This window comes from Hemicordylus capensis, chromosome 2 (genome assembly GCF_027244095.1).
Source record: "Hemicordylus capensis ecotype Gifberg chromosome 2, rHemCap1.1.pri, whole genome shotgun sequence".
Lineage (NCBI taxonomy): Eukaryota > Metazoa > Chordata > Lepidosauria > Squamata > Cordylidae > Hemicordylus > Hemicordylus capensis.
The window spans coordinates 311,509,655-311,533,441 of NC_069658.1; the positions used below are offsets into that span (position 1 = coordinate 311,509,655).

The window sequence follows — 23,787 nt, forward strand, 5'->3', positions numbered from 1 at the left end:
TGTAGTATACAGAAAAGCTACAGCAGCTGAAGTGGTTAGGAAGACAACTAGAGTGCAAGTGGAGGAGGAGTTGACTTGAATCCTACAAAATACAACAGAGCCCATTCGAAAGCTTTTGTGGTGGTGATATGTACAGCAAAGAAGCAGTTCACTTCTGCATGGATTGCATCTACGAGCTCACTCCCAGCTGAATGGTTAGGGGACTGAGTCAGGTTCCCTCCTTCCTGAACTTGAATTGGAACTTTCAGTATCCTGCTGTGACACTTTTAATGAGCCTCTTTGTGGACAAAATCTCTCATATCCAGGCTGACTTGGATACCACTACTGTCACAGAGCCATTGTACCTAGAGCCCAATGAAAGACAAGACACATGTAATAGAGTAAACAAGTGCCAAACTTTATTAACAATTTACAGAACATGCAACAGGGCAATATTTCTAACTTCCTTAACCTGAGTGTGGGCAACTCGTTCCCTTGTGGGATTTAGCCTCCTAAAGATGGCTATTTTCCCCACTGCTGGGCAAATCAACTGGGCTTGGTGGTTGCCAGCAGTCATCTGACCTCTGGCTTCCTCCTTACCACACAGTATTCTGTGTCGAGGGAGGGTTGCCAGCATCACCAATCCCTAAGCTACAAAGCTCTGATTGGGCAAGATGAGCAGCTTCCCAACGGGGCCCCATTCCCAGCAACCCAGGCCACAAAACACTGAGACTGTTCCATGGAAACCCTCTTCACCATATAAATGCCTCTGGTTGAAGGCCCAAAGGGTCCTCAGCCCACACTCACCTGCCACAAAAGGGGGCAAACCTCAGTTTTGCTCCCTTTCCCCCAACCAACGAATAACTCAAATAAACCCAACTGCAAGGACATCAGAAACAAATTGTTCCCTGAGCCTAAAGGTGGACCCCGCCTGCCCTATAGGGTTGGAACAGTGATGCATTTTATGGGGCAGCATGACTCTGCTGTCACAAGGCAATAATGCCTTGACAATTTCCTGGTTTACTTTTACTATCCCTCTTGCTACATCTAGGGATCTCTTCACCTCACCAATATTGATGAGACATCAGCACTTACATTTAGCACTTACATTTATATACCGCTCATCAGGTTAGACAATAACATAAAATCTAGCCCCATGGGTCAGCAAAACATGAAACTCAGAAATGGCTGGCTGCAAGAGCAATGCCTGGCTTTTCATCAGGCCCAAATGGTTGCCACCATAGTGCACAACCACACACATGAGGGAATGAAAGGGATCTGGAATAGTTGTTCCACACAGGAGGCACCACCACCCAATTATGTGCCAAAGCCGGTAAAGTGTGCCTCTTAAATGGTCCAGAAAAGGCTGCCACAAATGTGCACAAATACCAAGCAGGATGTTCACAAAGCATCTGTAAAAAAAGGAAACAGTCAGCCTGACCAGCAAACAATGAATCCTGCTTAGATTCTGGGCCGAATTCACACACGTGTGTCAACAAGCTGCATAGCACAATCTGCTAATGCTCCTACACAATCCTTGGCCATACTGTGGCTGCTGAATACTGCGGCTGCAACCAGCTACTGGTCTAGAAGAATGAGTGTTACAATTTCCTGAGGTTGAAGGCCTTCTTGTGGAATGCAATGAGTGCCCAAAGTTAAAATTAGATGAGAGGCAATGCGTTGGAGTGGTGAACAAAGGACCTGCATCGTCACCTTGGGCATAAATATATAACCATAAATGAATGGGCAGGACAGAAAAGAGTGGGTGGACAACCTGCTAATTCTACATGGGAGTTCTCCTACTCTGAGTGGTTTTGGAACTCCTAATTCAAAGAACAACCCTGCAAAGAACAACACCGCATAGCTGGCCAGAACCTTTCACAAGGCTCGGCCCCAGGAGTCAAAACCTGTAAAACACAGGCAGTAACTGGCTTCTCCATAAAGCCCCACAGAATGCCACCAGGGTGTCCATTTGTAACACAATGAGGCGAGTCTCACGATCAGTGAGACTCGCCAGATGGGGTTAGGCAGAGAGAGCGGGCTTAGCCCACTCTCCCCACAGATGAGCAAGCCTGCAGCCATGGGCAGCCAGATCGGCCACCCACATGACTGCCGGATCTGTCACGGAACTGGCGGGGGCTGTGGGGATTTGGGTCCATGCGGCCCCCCAGAAGTTCCAAGATGCCCCGTACGAGTATTCAGGGCATCCTGGAGAGACCCCCGAGCCCGGGAGGCTGTCGGGTGTCTACTTGTGTGTTGCTGCACTGTGTGGCGACACACAAGTATGCGGAGGTTAACGGAGCACTTGCTCCGTTAACCTCGGCTGAGGGGAGGGGTAGTTTTGGTGGTTTGCTGCCGAGAGCCGTGTGGTTCCCGTGGCAGCAAACAATTGCCAAAAAGTGGGCTGGGCTCCCTTAGCCCGCTTTTTGGCGATTGTGAGAATTGCCTCAATATCTCAAAACAGAGATTAAATTAAATAGAATATGGCTAGGCAACTGTGTGAAAGAGGGGAACCCAAACTGGTGATGAGAGGGCGGGCGGGCATGGGACCCACCTCCAGCATTTTACAGATTTTACAATCAGTGGTAGTGTCATGAAAAGCCATCTAAATTGGGCAGAATGGCTGAATACTGATAAGTGCCACCAATAGCTCTGGTAGCCAGTCCTGCATGATAAAGCTTTGGGCAAACCTGGGCAGTGCTCTTCTGGTATAGCCCAACTCCCTGCAAGGGAAACTGATAACCTGAATTGGCCAAATCCATGCACAAATGCAGCTTAATGGAATCTGATGCTGGAGTAAGTAAATGATGAATAGACTGCTCAGCCCCAAGGCTGCCAGCTTCTGCCAGTTAGCTAGCAGGTGTTCAGCCCAAGCTACTGCAGCCAATGATCAAAGTGCTCTGCCTGCCACCAAAATAGTGCATCCACTGCGCTGTTAATCAAGACTAGGGAAACTGCCCACTCAAGACTGGAAATGTTTTGCGATTAACACCCTTAGCAACTCCCTTGGCTGCCCATGATATGAAGCACCAATGAACCTGGAAAAACAACCCAATTTATACGTTCTGGGGCATCGGAGTAGACTTGCAGCTTGGCTTTCAAGGAAGCTTGACTCTCCAAATGGAAATGTCATTGAAACCAGTCAAAAAACCCTCCACACACTTCAGTGGGGACCTACCTCAAAGGGTCATAGTGAGGACAAACATAACCAATGCACACCGCTCTGGACTCCCCGAAGGAAGAGTGGAATGCAAAAGTAATAAACACACACGACTAACCTACCTCACAGGGTTGCTGTGAGAACAAACATAACCATATATTATGGGCTCCTTGGAGGAAGGATGAAACAAACAAACAAACAAACAGACAGACAGACAAACAAACAAACGTGATGGTGCAGTTCTCTCCCCACCCCACTCTAGAGCAGCTCCTATAGGCGTGGGGGAATGAGGGCCCCTGTCTATGGAACACATGCAGAGAAAGTAGCATTGGCTACATTCTCCAGAGCAGGTTCCAGGGAAACCAAAAATTCAGCATAATAGGCAGGGTGGAATTCTCCTGCCGGTCACCCACCTAAATAGCCAACTAGGCAACTGGACCAGTTTCAGTACACAGGATTACATTTAATTCTGTCCTGCTCCATACTATAGCCATCTTCCCCATCTTTACTTGAGTTTATGGAATAAGAAGGAAAATTGTCCACCTATTCTCTACTTTTTTGTGGAAGAAATGGGTAACCCGATGGCATGGAAAGAATGCCATAAAGGTAATTCACAATACTTCCCTAAGATGAAGCAGAGGCAGAAGACTCATTAGACTCTGCAGGATAGGTGGAAGAGTATTGGCCTGTCATCTCTGTTTACACACCAATAACTGTTGGATTTTTACTGTGTAACTAAGCATTGTCTTTCTGCTTGCCTAAGGCATACTTACCTCTGTATGTATGTGTCTGTGTTGGGTCCTTGGGGTGGAGTTAGTCTTCAGTTCTGCTGATTGGTTGTTTTATCAGTTCTGTTGATTTTGCTCTCCCCTCTTACAGAAATGACTGTTAGCTTGTTAGCTAGTGTTAAGAAATTAAAAAAAAATTGTTTATGCAACTGAAGTTAAGCCTCTTGTTTAAATCCTTATAAATCAAAGAACAACTCTGCAACAATGACTGGAATGAGGCAGCCTGCACCACAGCCACCATGGCCAGACTCTTGTATGGTTGGATTGGATCATTTTCAAATGGCCTTACTGAGGGAAAACAGGATGCCTCCATATTTAAAAGGGGCAATTATCAGACATGCACTAGAACCCTCAGAGATGGCCTTAGTTGGCCAAGTTCACTGAAATGACGGCAACTTCCTAGCTCCAGCCAGTCTGGAAGAAAACAGATGATCTTGCCCGATTTCCAACTTGCTTTTGGGTGGGCGTGTCAAGCTCACCATTCCAGGCAGTCAGAAGGGGCCAAGGGAGCACTCCCACCACTCTTCAGGGATGTAGGCAGTTGGCAGAGCATGAAGAGATGCCATAGGCAGCCAGGCACTGGGAGGCACAGCAGGATCAGGATTCAGAGAGAGTCCCAAGGAGATACAGGCCAGGGAGATGGGAGACGGGGTCCAGGACTGGTCTGTCAGTCAGCAGGCAGAAAGCAAGCTCGTATTACCAGCAAGTGCTCATCACAGGAAGAGGGCAGTTTATATAGACCTTATCAGAGCCCTGTCTCCTTCAGTTCCAACTGATATATCAACTACATCCATTTCTAGAAGAGAATGATCTTAAAGCAGTATTAAAACATGTTGGTAATCTCTAGGCTTTAATACTGCAATGCTCTCTGCATAGGGCTGCCTTTTAAGTAGTCCAGAAACTCCAGTTATAAAATTCAGCAGCTGGATTGGTCCCAGGGGTAGCTCAGAGATACCATATTACTCCTGTTTTAAACTAATTGCATATATTGCTGACTGGTTTCTGGGCCACATACAAAGTGCTGTAAATGGCCTGGGCCCAGGTTATATAAGAAAACACAATTTTTGTACAATCACCACTGCTCATCGAGGTATTTTGATCTGCTAGTTCTGGATGAGGTCACACTTCCCTAGAAAGAACAGGTATTCAGTCTGGGAGTGTTTTTTGATCCAAACCTTTCCCTGGTGTCTCAGGTTGAGGCAATGGTCAGAGGTGCTTTCTATCAGCATTGGTTAGTACACCAGCTGTGTCCCTTTCCTGAGATAAATGACCTCAGAACAGTAGTACACATGCTGGTAATCTCCAGACTTGACTACTGCAATGCACTCTATGTGGGGCTGCCTTTGTATGTAGTCTGGAAACTGTAGTTGGTACAGAATGGCCAGGTTGGTCTCCGGGTCATCTTGAAGATATCTTCTTAGTCCTGTATTAAAAGCACTACACGGACTACCAATTAGTTTCCGAGCAAAACACAAGGTGCTGGTTATAGCCTACAAAGTTCTAAACAAATTAGACCCAGAGGCTCTCCCCATGATCAGCCGAAATCGGGCTAGGAGAGGGTTTTTAAATCATGAGTAGCTGCAGTGCGGCTCTGCGCCATGGCTACTCATGAGTAGACCCCCAGAGGGGAGGCGAAAAGCCGCCTCCCGGCTCTGGGGGTCTCTCCAGTATGCCCTGCATGCTTGCGCAGGGCATACAGGAGCTTCTAGGGGCTGCGTGGCCCCTGAACTTCCCTGCCCCCGCTGGCTCCTTCATGGAGCCGGCAGTTGTGTGGGTGGCCGATCCGGCCGCCCAGGGCTCCTGCCCTGTTTGTGTCTTGCAAACCTTGCAAAAGTGGATCTCACTGATCATGAGACCCGCCTCCCTAAGTATTAAAGAGAATGGCTTCTTCACTATGAACCCCATTGCCCACTGAGATCATCTGGCGAGGTTCATCTGCAGTTGCCAGAGCTTGTCTGGTGGCTGCATGGGGACACACCTTCTCTGATGCTGCCCCAAGATTCTGGAATGTGTTCCCTACTGAAATAAGAGCCTCCACATCTTTGACAACTTTTAAAAAGTATTTTAAGACATATTTTTTCACCCAGGTTTTTTAACTAGACTTGTGGTTTTAAATTGTTTTAAGATTTTAAATTTTTTTTATTTTGCTGTAAACCGCCCAGAGATGGAAATTTGTGGTGGTGTACAAATATAATAAACAACGTAAAGATGGTAAGGTCTTATATTGAAAATAAGTATTATTCTGTAATGCATCTGGGAAGCTTGGAACCCTGAAATGATATGTAGAACATTCAAATCACCATTCTTCATTCTTTTTTTCAGTCTATCTGGAAATACACCAATAAGAAGCTTTTGCAAAGGTTTATTAGACAACAGGTAATATTTTCTACTGCTTTCATGTTGGCCCTTTGAAATTCAATTTTACAAGCCATGAAAGAAATCAATCATACAATCTGTAAGCAGTCATTTTATTTATTGTAGAGATTTAATGCTTTGCTAGAAGATTTAGGCTGCCGTCCACCAGGAACTTATCTTGTACAAGAAGAGTTACTGAAATGAATGACTGGGAATGGTAAAAGAGAACAAATGAGACCTACAAAGAATTCTTCAAATGGCAGTGGAATAGACATTTTTAACAACAACAAAAAAGATGCATATTGTGTTAATACTGATCAAGGATTGTAAAAAAGGAATTGAGTGATTGATTTAGTGATTGATTGACTGAATGAACATAACTAAATTTTTGAGCATGTGAAGTGAAGGAATGGAATATTACTCCTGAAGTTCTCTTCGAGATGATCCGTCCGTCCGTCTGTCCGTCCATCCATCCATCCATTGGGGTGTGCAAACTGATTCGCTGTTGAATCAATTTGGGTCAGATCGGGGGTGATTAGCAGATTCCTCAGTTGAATCACCCTCAAAATTCTGGGTCAAGGACAATCATCCCAAAATTCGACCCAAATAAATCTGGGCAATTTGAATGCGACTTTGAGTTGGTACAGAACATTTCCAGTTTTTCTGGAAAAAGGGGCCTCAAAATGGCACTTCTTTTGAGGGAGAGCTCTCCCTGCAAAAACAGGAGAGCTGGTCTACCATTTGGGATTGGCGGGTAGACCACCCCTCCACTTTAGAGTGTTAACCCATTTTGGAGGATAGGTCTACCTGGTCTTACACAGGTCTTAGGGCTGATGCTCTAAGTCCAGTGTGGAAGGTTGGTCTACCCACCAATCCCAATCGGTAGACCAGCTCTCCCTAGAAAATGCCCCACTTTGAGGCCTGTTTTCCCACTAAAACAGGCCTCAAAATGGCATGCAAATCACCCAGATCAATTTGGATGATTCAGGGCTGATTTGTTGAGGCAGCTGGCCAAGCCAGCTGCTTTCAATGAATCAATTTGGGGGGGTCTGCAATACGATTCAACCTCGAATTGAATAACAGATTTTTATTTGTGCATCCATCTATCCATCCATTCCCTGCAAACATCCATCTTATTTTGATGTGCATGAATGATATTGCCAATTGTTGCTTTTGCTCAGTTTTAGGGGTCATGGTAAGACATTAGGAAAAACACAGTTCCTTTGGCATGCTTGAGAATAACCATCAAAATCTCTTTGTATTAGGTTCTGGACAGTTGAATAAAATGCAAAGTGAATGAAGTGTCACCCCAAATTAGGACGTGCTATAACTGTACTATAAACTGGCATTTGCTTCAGCAGTGTGAATACATTTTTAAAAACCAACCTGGAAAAATTCTGGACTACCTGCACAATTATAATTAAAATAATCTTTAAGAGTTAGCTGAACAGAAATATTACTGCTGGCTGATAAATATTCACCATGCTTAGCTCCCTGCCTTCAAAACTTTGTGAATCAACAGAAGTATTGAATAAAAATAGTGAGTGCAATAATTTATTGCCAGATGTGGAAAAGAGGATGTGTTAATATATGCAACAGGAATTGAAGAAGGGAAAGAAAATCACCCAGACAAATATCTTGAGCGCATCCTGTCCTAGTGTCTCATTGCACCTGGCAAATCTGCAAACTAAAGCAAACAAATCTGGGATCTAAGTTCATATTTCTGGAGTAAAGAAAATAAGACAATTTCCCTCACCTCCCATTCCAAGTTTGCAGTATTATACTTTCCCAGGGATATTCCATTTTAGCTTTTACTAAAATTCACACTCATTGTTTAGACAGCTTGCAGAGCAATGGTATTTATGCATTCAAAACCGTGGCATAAAAATGCATCTTATGTCTATTGATTTTCAAGTATACAGAACTTAAAAAAAGAAAAGAAAGAGCTTCTGTAAAAGTAACATTCAGTTCTACACGTTCACCATAGCTTCTGTGTCACTAAAGTACTTGGGCAATATGATACTTTAATAGTTTAAAAATATTTTAAGAGCATGTAGTATTAAGTAATGTCATAATGTTATTGCAGGCACATAATAGAATCTCAGCCATGCATTTGTTTGTGTGGCTTACATGCACATAGGTTGGACACTGTTTCTGCATTCTGCATTAACTCAGCCCATGTGCCTGCAGGGGGCGGGGGGCGGTGGCACGCCTCCACTGATTTTTCACTGATTCACCAGCACCCAGAGGGATTCAGTGCAACCTGGAAGTTGGCTTGCACAGCCCTCGGAGATCTACTTCCAGGTCACAGGGAGTGCTTCCAACGATAAGGGAGACTGGCTACTAGGGGTGTGCATGGAAACGGCTGGCCCGGTTCAGTTAGACTCTGAACCGGACTTAAAACAGACCAAGCCAGTTTGGTCTGGCACCCCTTCGAACCCTCCTGATCTGGTCCGGGGGAGGGGTGTTCGTGGACCTTATCTATCTATCTATCTATCTATCTATCTATCTATCTATCTATCTATCTATCTATCTATCTATCTATTTTTAACCTTACCCCCTTTGGGGGAGTTGTTGGAGGCAGTGGGGGGAGGGTCCACGGAGGTTCCCCCTCGCCCTGCTGGCCTTCCTTGCAGCCCAAACTGGCCAGTTCGGCTAGCTCTTCAGCCTGTTTGGGCCTTCCCCCTCCGGTGTGGTGGCAATTTTGGAGGCTGCCGCGCCTGTGCAATTGGCCTCTGTGTGGCCCAGTTGGAGATGGTTCAGTTCGACCCTGAACCTTCGAACCAAACAGGTGTCGTAAATCTGTTAGCTCGGCTCACCCAACAGGATTTACAACCCCCTTCAGCACTCCCCCTGTGAGTTAACAGAAAGCAGCAGCGAAGCTACACGAAGGAAAATAAAAGGCTCACAAAGAAAATAGTAAATGAATTAAGTCCCCCTGAACTGAACTAGGTACCCCCCCTCTAACAATAACTGAGTAATAACTGAAAAGAAAACACAGAGCGAAGAATGAAAGAGCGAAGGACACCAGAAACAAGGAATTAGTGGAACAAAGCAGGAAAGCCTAAACAAGGGCAAACTGGAATTTGGAAAAGTCAGGAATTCAGAATAGCACATGGACTGCGGTCAGCGACATTGCTAATAGCATCTGAGCAACTGACAGACTGCTAAATATATATGGTTCAAGAGAACCAGCAGCCAATCAGGCTTCCCTGAGTCAGCATTCTGCTTCCTCTCCTGTTATCTCCTGAGCCTGCGTGACTACCACTGAGCCTGCCTCTTGAGATGTCTTCTCAAGACAGGTGAAATCCCAGGCTCCCCCTCATCAGAAATCATGTCTGGCAGCTGTTCCAATTCCTCAGCTCCAGAGTCTGGTCTCCCTGTCAAATCCTGTTGCTGTGCCTCTGAGCCCTCACTAGCAGGTGAATCCTTCTGCTTTGACTCTTCTGAGTCAGAACTCTGAGCCATGACAACAGGGTTGACATCAAATGTGAACGTCAAACCTGTTCGCACATCCCTACTGGCACCCCCCCCCCCGCATGCATACAGCAGAGCTATGCTAGTTAGGGATGCCAATATTCCCGCATTATGTGGGATGTCCCGCATTTTCGGGGGAAAGTGCTTGTCCAGTCCAGGACACTCTTTCCCTCGCGTTTTGGTGGCTGGAATGGAAGGTGGGCAACAGCTGCCAGCGTGAGCTCCAAGGAGTTCTTTCCCTGCTGGCTTGCAAACTTTTGCTGCTGTTGAACTGCTCCGAGCCTCCCGTCACTTCCCTCCAGCAATCAGCTGTTTGGCAGATGGGCGGGGCTAGCACAGGAGCCTCATTTGGAGGCAGGCAGGGCCGAGGAAGGGACTCTTTCCCCCTCCTACCCTCCTCCTGCAGTTACATTACAGTCACGGATGTCAGCGAGTCGTCAGCCGGCGGCTGCAGCAGTAAATGTTCGCCTCTCCTTTCCTTCTCTCCAAGCTTTCTTTTAGCAGCAGCACACTGCCTGCCCCAGCCAGCCTGCCCCTAGCCCCTGCCAGCCCAGATCAGCCATTCCTTTCATTGGAATGGAGAGCTCTCGCTGCTGTCCTGCTTCACTGCTGCTCTCAGTGGCAGCTTTAAAAGTTTTTTTTTTAAAAAAATGGCCCCACCCCTAGGTGGCCATGTCCCCCCTCCCCCGGCATGCTCGGAGTCCCTGTCCCAATTTTTGCCACTGAAGTGTTGGCAAGCCTAATGCTAGTCTGCAGCACAGCAGTATCTGCACCTTTTGTCCTTAACCAGCACCTTAGCAATTCTCCATAGTGAATCAATGGGACCTGCTTCTAAGTAAACATATTTAGGATTTGAAACATAATTGTAGTGTCCCATTGATGTACTTGGATGTTACAAGTTGGCATATTTTATAATGATCTATTACATCACATTGATCTAAATATAACTATTTAGTTCATCTGCAACTTTATAGTTGTAGAGTGTTTTGGATAAAAATGTACCCTAAAACCTTTTCAGTGGTTTATTCATTTAACATTGTCTTCTTCTTATCCCACAAGATAACTGAGTATAGGATCTTTTGCATGGCTCATGGGCCACAGCAGCCAAAAACAGTTCTGTCTCAGAAGGAAAGACTGGAACCTGATCTTTGTCTCCTGAGAACTGATGGTAAAACTGCCAGTGGCACTAGATGCGGGCCAAGCATATCTCCCATTTCCTTTCTGGCCATTTTAAGAACTGCACCACAGGGCTGTGGATGAAGCATAGTGCAGACTAACTGCACGGAGAATAATAAGAGCCAAAGAATTCAGAGAGGAAAAACATTTTCAGTGCAAGTATATTCAGGAATACACACACACACTTCCACTCAACATCTGAAGAACATTATTCTGCAAGTCTTGCTTTGTTTGATTAAAATTTTCTGAATAAAATCTTTTGGAGTTGCTCCATCATTTATTTTACTTTCCAGTAAGCCTTAGGAAGACCCTACTGGGTCAAGAATAATGGTAATCAAGGCTAGCACCCAATTTCAGACTATGGCCAATATTATGGGAGAAACAAACAGCAGCAGCAGCAGCACCCCCCCACCACCACCACCGGGAACTAATATAAAAGTCCAACCCTTTGTTACTAGACTCACTCGCTACGGCATTTGGGGTACTTCAATTCCCCCCTCCCAAACCAGAGAAACGTAGCCATTTTCCTACAGCTTGGAAGAAAAGCTATAGCTGGCTGCATTCCAGGTAAAAGGCCATTCTGATAAGCAGGGGCGTAGCAAGGTTGGAGTGGGCCCAGAGACAAGATTTTAAAATGCCCCCCCCCCCAAGTCCAGGGCCTCCGCACACCCCAGGCCCGCAAGGATTTAAGTCTGATATTCCAAAATAAGTATGCTGCCTGCAAATACATTTCACTGAATACACACACACACACACGTCACAATATATAGTGATATACATTGAGTACTATACATTTGTATTACTTTTAATGCCTAGAACACACTAGAAAGATGAATTATTAAAATGGGCCCCTCGCTGCAGATTAGCAAAGGAGACTTTCAACCATGCAGGGTGAACCTATGTTTGTTTTCTCAGAATTCTGAACAAATTCAGTCAAGTTTGATTGCAGGAGGTTTTTCACAGGAGGCTTTTAAAGCCCTTTAAGACACATCTCCTCTGGAATGGAGGTGCTGCATTCACATGTTGGCCAGATTTACCCTGAAGTCCCTGCAAGTTATTGGGGAGCAGTTCACACACAAGAAAAATAAAATAAAAGCACCACACATGCTTCACAGTTCTCACTCAGACCTTCTGGGTTGCAAAACAACTTGAACATAAGTGCATTTATAAATGAATGAATGAATAAATAAAATTAATAAAATACTGTTCCAGAAGTTTTTGCAATTTTCTGCCATGAAACAAGCCACTTATAGGACTTTTTAGATAGTTTTTTTTAAGTCAGCAAATTTTCCAAGCTGTTTCAAAATAAATATTCAGAGACTTCTCGGTCCCTCCCCCCCCCCCCATATCCAAGCCCTATGGCAAGCAGATCCCTATATATGGCTGGAAAGGTAACCACAAAAAGGAGTTCACACTCTACCTGGCAAATGCTGGTCTGGGTTAAGCAGGGCAGCAAGGGGTCTTCTGCTGCAGAGAACACTCTGGCTGCCTCCTCCTTCCTGGCTTGCTTGGGCCCTACTCGAGTTCAGGCTTCACTGCGGCCTACACGGAGGCCTCCGTGGAAGCCCCGCCCACCCGCCGATCAGCTGAGAGGCGGGAGAAAAGGAGCTCTTTGCAGCTTGCCTGCTGCTTCGATTGCGGCCAGCAGAACAAGCAGGAGAGACGGCGAAGAGGGCAAGTGGCTGAGAGGCTATGGGGCTGGGCAGGGGGCAATGGGGAGTCACATGAGGTGCCTCTGGGTGCCCCTCCAGGCAGTGGGGCCCCCAGACAACTGTCTCCCCTTGCCCTATCATTGTTACGCGCCTGCTGATAAGGCACTTTCCAAGGTGCCTTCAGGTCATTGCAAAAGGCTGTAGTGACTAAAGGAAATACTCCTCTGATTGCATCTGAGCATACACAGAGAGAGATGCAGGGCAGACCCAAATTAGAGTAAAATAGAGACAAAAGGAAAGGAGTGCAAGATCTCTTCCTTTCATATACCGGAAGAGAGCTCACATTCCCAGGTTGTGAAGAGTTTAGTTTCTGCTCCTTCTACTTCAAATCAATCCCCGGGGTCATTCTGCTGTGACACTTTTAATGGGTTCTGTGTGAACATGATCTCCTGTATTCGGGTGGACTTGGACTCCACTATTTCTACAAGGTCTATGGAGGAGGTGTCCAGCAATCCTTCTTGCAGTATTAGGTTGGATTAGTTTCAATCTGTGACAAGCTGCTTGGGGTGGTGCGGCCTACCACTTGTTCTCTGGAGCCTTGTCCAAATTGGCTGCTTCTGTCTAGCAGGGAGATTGTTGGAAGTGGCCTAGTTAATATCATAAATGCATTGCTGAGGGAGGGTAGCATGCCTCCTTGTCTGAAGGAGGCAATGGTTAGATCGCTCCTTAAGAAGCCTTCCCTTAGCGATGGATAGTTACAGGCCAATCTCCCTTGGTTGGGCAAGGTGATTGAGAGGGTGGTGGCGAACCAGCTCCAGGCAGTTTTGGAGGAAACTGGTTATCTAGACCTATTTCAAACTGGCTTTAGAGCTGGCTATGGAGTTGAGACAGCCTTGGTCGGCCTGATGGATGACCTTTACTGGGGAACTGACAGAGGAAGTGTGACTCTGCTGGTTCTTCTGGATCTCTCGGCAGCGTTCGATACCATCGACTATGTTATCCTTCTGGATTGCCTGGGGGAGTTGGGGATAGGGGGCACTGCTTTGCAGTGGTTCCGCTCCTATCTCTCAGGTAGATTCCAGATGGTGGATCTTGGTGACAGTTGCTCCTCAAAACAGGAGCTGTTATATGGAGTCACTCAGGGCTCCAATGCTTTTCAATATTTACATGAAACTGCTGGGTGAAGTCATTAGGAGGTTGGGTGCTGGGTGTTATCGGTATGCTGAAGACACCCAAATCTACTTCTTCTTTTCATCTTCAGGAAATGGCACTCATTCTCTAAATGCCTGCCTACAGGCAGTAATGGGCTGGATGAGGGAGAACAAATTGAAGCTGAATCCAAGCAAGACGGAGGTGCTCATTGTGGGGGCTCAGTATCTGAGGGGTGAGTTAGATCTTCCTGTGCTGGATGGGGTCACACCACCCCAGAAGGAGCAGGTGCGCAGCTTGGGAGTACTCTTGGACCCAGGCCTCACCCTGGTGTATCAGGTGGAGGTCATGGCCAGGAGTGCTTTCTATCAGCTCCGGCTGATTCGACAGCTGCGCCCATTCCTCAAAGAGGATGACCTCAAAACAGTGGAACATCAGCTGGTAACCTCCAAGCTTGACTATTGCAATGTGCTCTACTTGGGGCTGCCTTTGTACGTAGTTCAGAAAGTTCAGTTAGTTTAGAATGCAGCAGCCAGATTGGTATCTGGGGCAATCCGGAGAGACAATATTATCCTGTCTTGAAACAGTTATGCTCACTGCTGATATATTTCCGGGCAAAATACAAAGTGCTGGTTATTACCTTTAAAGCCCTGAATGGCTTTGGTCCAAGTTATCTTAGAGAGCGCCTTCTTCTGCATGATCCCCACCACACGTTAAGGTTATCAGAGGAGGTCTGTCTCCAGTTACCACCAGTTCATCTGGTGGCGAATTAGAGTTCTCTGTAGCTGCTCCTGGGTTATGGAATGCACTCCCAGCAGAAATCCGTAATTTGAGTTCATTACTGTCTTTCAGGAGAGCCCTTAAAACCTATCTGTTTGGCCTGGCCTTCCAGGGTTTTAAAATTGTTGTTAACTGTTTTAAATAGTTTTAAATGTTTGCCCTGGTTTTCCAGGGTTTTTAACTGTTTGAATGTTTAATTGGTTTTATACTGTTTTTATAGTTTTGATTTTAAGTGTTAACTGGTTTTAATTGTTTTTATTCTGTTCTAAACCACCCTGAGCCATTTTGGAAGGGCGGTATATAAATCGAATAAACAAACAAACAAACAAACAAAAAATATACGTCAACAAGAAGTTTCAAGGCTAAGCAAAACTTCTCACTTCATTCTCTCCCCACTCTTATCAAGATATATGACTAATGTCAGAATGTGTGATCTCATCTCTCATCTCTATTCAGCCATTTCAGCAATCTCTTTTGTGAAACATTTCTTTTTTAAAAGGAGCATATAAGGGAAGACACCCCAAACATAACCTAATCAATACTTGATATCCACGCCTTATTCAGAGCAAGAATTCCAAAACAGTAGGTTTCCTAAAGAAACACCTTATTAGTCTCTTCCATCAAAACTTCTCAATCATGCCTCAGCGTATTTTGCCTACCAACCCCCCTCAAAGGTGGACTCAATCTCTTGGCTCATGTGCTCTTGCCTGCACCCTTGCATTTAGACCCCACCAACAGACTCTGCACCCCATGCTGCTCATGTGCAACTCATTGCTCAACTAGTGCAGGAGCCAACCTAAGAGGTCTCCAGACAGAGCAGGTAGCTATGAAAAAATGTCTTTCCCCTTTTCTTTCTTTCACCCTCAAGCCTCTTTCCCTTCCCAGCACTATGAGCTTTAAAGCTACACACTTTTCACTTCCTGTACCCCTATTACCCCTCAATAAAGCAACTCTCTTTAATTAATTAATTAATTAATTAATTAATTATATTTTTATATCGCCCCATCCAAAGGCTCTGGATGGTGCTTTTTGTCCTTTCCGATGTGTCCACACCGCAGCCAACTTTCCCAAAGTACTTTAAAGTTAATATAGTTGTTGGCTGGTCTGCACCCATTTGATGCTAATTTCCCCCACTTAAAGAAAAGCATAGCCATGGATGGTAGTAAATATCACACGTCCACACAGACCTGTTTACACTTTTAGTTTGGTTTACTTTTATGGAAATCTAGGGGAAAATAGGCAAAATTAACAGCAAAATTCTGCAAGTATTCATATATGCAAACTATTTGCACAATGAGTAGTATACAAATGTCACTCAAATGATACCAAAATTAGGCATATACATACATAGGCCTATGCAAGTGTAACATATTACATAGAGTTGCAGGTTAATTATCAGTCTGTACTTTGTATGAATCATATTGCTGTTTGCCATCTATTTTCCTAGTCCTTTTTGAACCCAGCTATTATATTATTATTATTATTATTATTATTATTATTATTATTATTATTATTATTATTATTTTACACAGTCAGACAGGTGTTATTGACTGGTTTGTTTTATCCAGACATCGAGTCCTTCCCAAGGACCTGGGATGCCAGAATTTTATTGTCAATGTTGTTGCTGTTGTTATAGATATCGTCCCAGAATATAGGCTGTTCCCAGTAAAGCTGCTTTTTGTAGTTGGCTGATGGTAATTTCTGTGGCCCCTATGGTGTTGAGGTGCTCTTCAAGGTCTTTTGGAACTGCACCCAGGGCACCAGTTACCACTGGGATGATTTTGGTCTTCTTCTGCCACAGCCTTTCAATTTCAATTTGTAGATCTTTGTATTTGGTGATTTTTTCTATTTATTTTTCTTCTATTCTGCTATCCCCTGGTATTGCTATGTTGATTATTTTGACTTGGTTTTCTTTCTTCTCGACTACAGTTATATCTGGTGTATTGTGTGGCAGATGTTTGTCTGTTTCTAGTCGGAAGTCCCATAATATCTTTACATCTTCATTTTCTACCACTTTTTCAGTTTTATGGTCCCACCAATTCTTGGCTACAGGTAGCTTGTATTTTTTGCAGATGTTCCAATGTATCATCCCTGCTACCTTGTCATGCCTTTGTTTGTAGTCAGTCTGTGTGATCTTTTTACAACAGCTGATTAGGTGGTCCACGGTTTCATCTGCTTCTTTACAAAGGCGGCACTTGCTGTTTGTGGTGGATTTTTTGACTTTTACTCTTATTGCATTTGTTCTTAGTGCCTGTTCTTGTGCAGCCAGTATTAAACCCTCTGTTTCTTTCTTCAACTTGTCATTCTTAAGCCATTGCCAGGTCTTGGTGATGTCTGATTTTCCACTTATATTGTGCAAATATTGACCATGCAGTGGCTTATTTTTCCATTTTTATGCTCGGTTCTTGACTTGTTCTTTCTTGTAGGCCTGCTTTCTTTCATTGGTGTTGAATAGTTTCGCATTCTTGACCATTTTAAGTGCATCTTTTTCACTGTCCTTGATATATTCTTCAAGGCCTCTTTTCTTCTCCTCTACTGTTTGATGGACTTGTAGCATTCCTCTTCCACCTGAGCTGCGAGGGAGGTATAGCCTATCGACATCACTGCGGGGGTGCAGAGCATGATTGATGGTCATGATTTTCCTGGTCTTACGATCTAGTATCTCTAGCTCTGCCTGGGTCCAGTCTATTATTCCTGCAGTGTATCTGATAACAGGTATAGCCCAGGTGTTTATGGCTTGTATGGTGTTCCCGCCATTGAGTTTGGACTTGAGGATTTTTCTAACTCTCCTGATGTATTCATTTCCCATTTTTCTTTTAACTTCAGTGTGTGCTATGTTATCAGCCTGGAGAATGCCCAAGTATTTGTAATGTTCTTTCTCTTCCAGGTTCTTGATGTTGCTTCTATTGGGCAGTTCTATTCCTTCTGCTTTTGTTATTTTTTCCTCAGTTCATTATTAATGCAGCACACTTGTCTAGTCCAAACTCCATTGCTATATCGCTACAGAATATACGGACAGTGTTTAGCAGTGATTCGATTTCTGACTGGGACTTTCCATACAACTTCAGATCGTCCATGTACAGCAGATGGTTGATTTTACTGGATGTTTTAGATGTTTGGTATCCGAGGCCTATTTTGTTTAGTATTTGTGAAAGTGGGGTCATGGCGATTACAAACAACAGAGTGTGTCCCCTTGGAAAATGCCTCTTCTAATGCTAACCTGTCCAAGTGTCTCGCCATTGATTGTTAACTGTGTACTCCACATGCTCATTGCTTTTTAAAATAAATATCTGAATGTTTTTGCTGACACCAGTTGTTTCTAAACATTTTAGTATCCATGTGTGAGGCAATGAATCGAAGGCTTTCTTGTAGTCAATCCATGCAACACTTAGATTTGTTTTTCTTCTCTTGCAGTTTTCTAAAATCATTTTGTCAATCAGCAGCTGGTCTTTTGTGCCTCTGGTGTTCAGGCAATTTCCTTTCTGTTCAACTGGAAGCTGTTTGTTAGTTAATAAGTGTTGCATCACTTCATCTGCTATTATTCCAGTTAATAATTTGAACATGGTTGGCTGGCAGGTTATCGGTCTATAATTACTTGGAACTGCACCTTTTGCTGGGTCTTTCATGATGAGATGAGTTTTCCCAGTTGTTAGCCATTGTTCAATATCACCTCCTTGCAAAATGTGATTGAACTGTTTTGATAGTTGTTTATGAAGGCTTGTTAGGTGTTTAAGCCAAAAGCCATGCAGTTCATCGTCACCTGGTGCAGTCCAATTTTTAATTTTCTTTGCTCTTTCACTTATTAATTCTGGTGTTATTATTAGATCTTGCATTTGTTTGTTACGTTTTTTGACCTCTTTCATCCAGCCTGCTTTTTTATTATAATCTATTGGATTGTTCCATCATTTCCCCCAGAATTGCACCTTTTCTTCTTTATTTGGTATTTCTATGTTTCTTGCAGTTTCTCCTTCTCTGCTTTGGTAGAAACATCTCTGATTTGACTGGAATTGGAGATTCTGCCTGTGTTGTGTAATTCTGGCTTCATACCTGCTAATCTTCTTTGACACTGCTGTTATTTGCTGCTTTATTATTTCCAGGACTTCTCTAATTTTCCTTGAATCGAGGTGGTATTTTTGGATCAGATACTGTTTGGTGTTTTCATTCTTCAGCTTCTTGTCTTTCATATCTTTCAATTGACTAGCATCTGATCTAAGCCTGGCGATTTTATTTTCTAATCTAATCTTCCATTTAGGTGATGTACTGCTTTCTTTTTTTACAGGTCCACTGATCTTATATCCGAGCTCCTGTGTTGTTATTGTTGCTGCACTGTACATTAGTTGGTTTGTTTCTTGCAAATTCTTGGTTGTTATTTCTGCAAGTGCAGCATTGACATCTTTTAATGCCTGAGCGAGTTGTTTTTTGGCAACTGTTTTTAGAGCTGGAAGTCGAACCCTGGTGGTTGTTTGGTTCATGTGCTCAGTTATTTTTTGCTTTAGTTCTTGTTGCTTTTCTGTTAAACGGCATTTGGGTTTTTGAGGTGAAGGCAAAGGGGCAGTTGCCTGGTTTTGATTTTGAAACAGTTCAGTAACAGTGGCATCCTCGATTTCCAACACCTCCTCCCCCTGCGCCTGAGCAACTTCTTCAATTGGTGGTAATTCTTCTTCCATATCTTGAGCCTGTGTTGCTCTTTGCAGTTCTTCCAGCGCAACTCTTGTGAATACTTTATTTCTTATTATGTATCTTCTCTAGTCTGCTAGCCTTTGTTCTGTTATTTCTTCTATCTGGATGCTTCTCTTTCCAAATTTGGTACATTCTTTTTAAATAACCTCTTCTAGTTGGACTAGACTTGTAATAGCAGATCATTATTTCCTTGTTGGCATTTTTCGTATTATTATTTTTGGTTAAGCGACGTTTCTTCCAGTAACCTTGCAGTCTCCAGCCCTGGTTGCTCAACTGAAGATCCTGAGTCCTGTTGTCCACTTGCCACCAGTTGTCCAGGGACTATAGCACCTGGCGCGGTCCTTGTTGACCCGGGCGATGACCGATCCGGTATAGATTTATTAAAGTTACGTCTCACCATATTGTTGATGGGAGAGGCACTTTTTGTCTGGCTCCTCTGGTGAGACCTGTCCAGTATGGTTGGACCTCTGGCATAGCTCTCACCTTCCTCAGAGCACACAAGCCCCACAACCACGCCAAGGTAGTGCCTCACTGGGGGTTGTTGTTATTATTATTATTATTATTATTATTATTATTATTATTATTATTATTATTATTACTATTATTAATTCGATTTCTATACCGCCTTTCCAAAAATGGCTCAGGGCAGTTTACACCGAGAAATAGTAAATGAATAAGATGGATCCCTGTCCACAAAGGACTCATAATCTAAAAGAAACAAGATAGACACCAGCAACAGTCACTGAAGGTACTGTGCTGGGGTTGGATAGGGCCAGTTACTCTCCCCCTGCTAAATAAAGAGAATCACCATGTTAAAAGGTGCCTCTTTGCCCAGTTAGCAGGGGTTTTATTTATTTATTGCATTTTTATACCACTAGTCATAAACTCTCATAGTGGTTTACAAACAATAATGAAATAATATTTATATTTATATTTACATCTTGGGGTGGTTTACAGCAAAAAACAGAAAAGTTAAAACATTAATTAATACACATAAATGGCAACAGGGAAATTAAAAAATTAAAATAAATGACAACAAAAAATTAAAATATTACAATTTAAAACCTTAAAACAGTATTTTAAAGCAATGTTAAAATTATAAAAATGGTATTTAATTAAAAGCCTGGGTGAACAAATGTCTTTAAAGATTTTTTTAAAATTGTCAGAGATGGGGAAGCTCTTATTTCAGCATGGAGCATGTTCCAAAGCATCAGGGCAGCAACTGAGAAGGCCCAACCCCGAGTAGCCACCAGACAAGCTGGTGGCAACTGCACTCGGACCTCTCCTGATGATCTCAGTAGGTGGTGGGGGTCATGATGAATAAGATGTTCTCTTAAATACTCAAGGACCAAACTGTTTAGGGCTTTATAGGTTATATCCAGCCCCTTGTATTTTGCCCGGAAACTTATCGGCAGCAAGTGTAGGTCTTTCAATACAGGAGTAATGTGGTCTCTCCGAGATGACCCGGAGACCAACCTGGCTGCTGCATTCTGAACCAGCTGTAGTTTCCAGACTACATACAAAGGCAACAAATATAAGAATATTTGCTTATATTTGTATAAGCAAATATAAGAATAAGCAGTAAATAAATAAAACCAAACTAACAGCTAAAAGCATTTCAAACATTAACAGCTAAAAACATTTCAAATGCCTGGCACGTCATCAAAACATCCCTTAGCAATGTGCTCCAAGTTGTCTTTGACAAGAACTAGAGCAGAAACTCTGTTATATTATACAGTGGTCCCTCGACTTACCAAGTTAATCTGTTCCGAACGCACGTTCGTAGGTCGAAATTTTCGTAAGTCGAAAAGCGCACCACGGAGGTCTGGAAACATTTGTAAGTTGAGGAAACTGCATCTAAAAATTCGTAAGTCGAGGAAGCCGCATCTAAACCGGCAACGACTTCCGGTCATTTTTGTCGTTCGTAAGTCGAAAACTTCAGATGTCGAGTAGTTCGTAAGTCGAGGGACCACTGTAAGGCTATTCATACAAGCAAACTAACCCAGACTAGGGCAGCCTAGCCAGGGTTAGGCTGCTCATGTGCACTGCTGGCATTGGGGTGGATCCTGGCACTGCCTGCCTGCATAACATTATCTTAAACTCCAGCCTTTAGCCAGGGTTAAGGGGGCAAGTGGGGTGCACTGGTTTCATGTGGGTGCCTAGAGTGCCTGATGGGTGGGGGCACTGGGGTTGTGTGGGTGCCTAGAGTGCCTGATTCCTGGGAGACTCCCTCAATGCACTGCACTCATCATGCGGTGCATTTTGGGATATCTGGAGGCCGATCCACAAGTCCCACCAATGGGAAAAGATCGTCTAGGAGGAAGCCTGCCTACATAATAATTCTGTTTTTGTTTGAGGTGCATTCATTGCTTCTAGCTGCTGCTTTCTACTCTGCTATACTGTATAACCTGAATGCAAGCGGTGGTTAAGATAGGCAAGCTTTCTTACCTCTACCTGTGTCAAGCAGAAGATGGAAAAGCTAACTGATTGCTCCTAGCCTTGAAGCATGTAAAGATATAGATGCATGGGCCCAGCTGTCAGGATGCCATGCTACCTGCTTGCCTGTGTGCAGGGCTGTCCTTAGGGCATGGAAGCAGGGTGACCACCCCAGGCCCCACTCTTTTAACCCCCCATTAGAAGTAACTGGAAGGGGCCCCCTGTACGGGCTGATTTGCCCCAGCCCCGCACCCCGTCTCTAAAGACAGCCTTGCCTGTGTGGCCCTGTGGGGTCTGGAGAAAGGTGTGGCAACCCTCTGGTAGGGCTTCTGTTCCCTTCAGGGGGCCACAGGGGTGAGAAGGGTCCAGGCTGGTTGGGTCCCAGTGGGGATGAGGGTAAGGCAGGGAGAGCTTCAGGGAACAGCTCCCAGGGAGACAGCTAGGTTGGGCAGGACAGGAAACAGGAAGCAAGGTCAGGAAGGGGGCGGGGCTGGAAGTAGGCTTTAAGACCTCACAGCTCTGTACTGTGGCATTAAAAGACAAGGCAGCCCATGAGGGGCTATTTCTGAGTACAGAAGCTGGGAGTTATCCAGCAGAGGGAACCAGCTGAATGCAGCAAGCCAGGAGGGTGACTCAGGTGACAAACTAAACTCCTTCCCTGGCTGTTCTTGAGAATGACCTTTTCTGTGCCAACCCAGACATTCTGGAGTTCAAGAAGGGCCAGGAGCCCACCTCATCCCCTGGGAGTCTGACCCCAGCTTTTAAATCATGCAATCATAGAATGAATACAGATTTGAGTTCCGACAGGTCTGCAGCATTTCCAACAAAGGATTCTGGACTGTGCATATATTGGGATAAAGGAACCGCTCTGAGAAGTAGAGCACAGCTATTTCAGAATTAGCATAAATCCTTTGCATATTGATGACTGTAGCTTCCTACAAACATATGTATTGTCACACAAGTTTTCTATAAAATAATCACCTATCTGATGTGTTCATATAGATGCATCTTGAATCTCATTATTGTATAACATGGAAACTGTTATCTATAAATGAGTGTAAATAACTTAACCCTCTGCTGTTGTTTCTTAACATATCCATATGTGACAATATTGAAACTGGAAATAGGTGTTCAGTCAGTTTGAATGTCCATTATTTTATCCACCAAGGGCTGATAAGTGCAGCCCTAGACCTGAATGACTCCTTTGTTTGAAAGCAATTGAAATGATAAGATTGGAAATCCTTGCAGAGATGTGTGGCCAAGCTACATTACTTACTGGACACAGTGAAAAATGGACTAAAATGGCAAATTACTTACTTGGCAAATACAGAAACATAACCCAAGTCTCTGCCAGCTCCGAGTCCCAGTTTTACTAAAGCAATTGAACAAAGGCCTTTCATAGGCAGTGTAATTTAGGCTACCTGAGTTAGCAAGAATGGTCAGGTGTATAAAGAGGCCTCATGGAACACTAAACAGAGAGAAATTCACATAGAGTAAGTGAAGCACTTTGCTGGCATGTGGACATAGGTTCCGGGGGCTATTCCCAATACAGAAGACAATCACTGGCAGGTAATAAAGGAGGCATTTATATGATATGTCAGCGGTTAGTGCAAAGCTTAAAAGAAATGAGATCATGTGGCAAGATATCATTCTCTGCCTTTCCCTGAGGGAAAGGAGCATTACTGTTATTACTATAAGCCATTGTTAATGCTGCTACTTTGAAATAAAATGTGACACAGTATTGTCAGCTGATACTTGTGCGATCCTTGCTATCATAAATTGTGGTTTTCCAGAATATTAATCTCTGGTTACACTATGCAGCTACCATACAAACACCAAGGGCAAATGTCAAGGTTTCGGCGGGGGGGGGGGGTGGGGGGAGATTGGGAAATGCAGCAAATAGTGTATTTTTCAATATATATATGAGAGCGAGAGAGTGCGCAGAAAAACATGTTTTAATTATTAGGTAATTCATTTGCAACTGCATCTTAAAATTGACAAAATTAACATCAAAGTCAGGAAAAGGATGGTTAAAATAAGGCAAAAAATTTTTGGCAAGGGTCACAATCCAACAAAATGAAAGTTCTTTTAGCGCTTTTTAAGTTCAGTGAGAGAAGTCATAATTTGCTCATCTTAATCAATGGATCTTAAAAAT

At 43.9% G+C, this 23,787-nt stretch overlaps 1 long non-coding RNA gene across 1 annotated transcript; it reads right to left on the reverse strand.

The window, feature by feature from the left end:
- Positions 1-400: 400 nt before the first annotated feature.
- Positions 401-12,567, reverse strand: LOC128346176 (uncharacterized). The gene is made up of 3 exons (XR_008316822.1): positions 12,356-12,567; positions 3,913-4,039; positions 401-1,391 (listed from the first exon to the last, which is right to left on the reverse strand). It is a non-coding gene; the product is annotated as an uncharacterized LOC128346176 (long non-coding RNA).
- Between the last annotated feature and the right edge of the window lie 11,220 nt (positions 12,568-23,787).